The following is a 792-nucleotide window of genomic DNA, read 5'->3' on the forward strand; positions in this document are numbered from 1 at the left end:
TGTATTTTTTCAGGCACTGGCAGAGCTTCTCAGAAGGCAGCTATATCAGGGTCCTGTCAGCAAGCACTTGTTGGCTTCCTTAATAGTGTCTGGGTTTGGTGATTGTATATGGGATGGATACCCAAGTGGGACAGCCTCTGGATTGTCATTCCTTCAGTCTCTGCTCCACACTTTGTCTCTGTAACTCCTTCAATGGGTATTTTGTTCCCCCTTCTAAGAAGGAGCAAGTTATCCATACTAGGAAAGAAGTCAGGAGTGGAGCCATAGATGCAAGCATCACCAACAGAATCTTAGTTAATCTTATATCTAAGAAATACACTGAAGGTTTTTATCAGCTGAAGGAGTTACCTGGTAGAATTTTGGGGGGTTGCTTATACTCTTTTATCATCTGTCAGTAGCAATACATTGACTTCTCATTTTCCAACTTATTATTTTGATCTCCTTTAGTTATCTTTTTACTCTAGCTAGAACTTCAACTACTATATTGAATAGATATGGAATGAGCAGACAGCCTAGTCTTGTTCCTAATTTTAGTTGTGGGTTGGCCTGATGTTGTTTGTATTCTAATGTTAATTATGCTTCCTCAAGAGGGGTTGCCCCTGAAGATTAATCAATGATATACTCAGGTGATCTCATGTGAATCTTATCCCCATTCTAACTGGTCAATAAAGGCTGGACCCTGTGATTGGGGAATGGAGGGGAAAGGTAGGAGGAGAGGTTTTGGAGAGTGAAGACAGGAGAGGGAGAGAGAGAGAGAGGGGGAGAGAGAGAGAGAGAGAGAGAGAGAGAGAG

This window comes from Mastomys coucha, unplaced genomic scaffold (genome assembly GCF_008632895.1).
Source record: "Mastomys coucha isolate ucsf_1 unplaced genomic scaffold, UCSF_Mcou_1 pScaffold21, whole genome shotgun sequence".
NCBI lineage: Eukaryota > Metazoa > Chordata > Mammalia > Rodentia > Muridae > Mastomys > Mastomys coucha.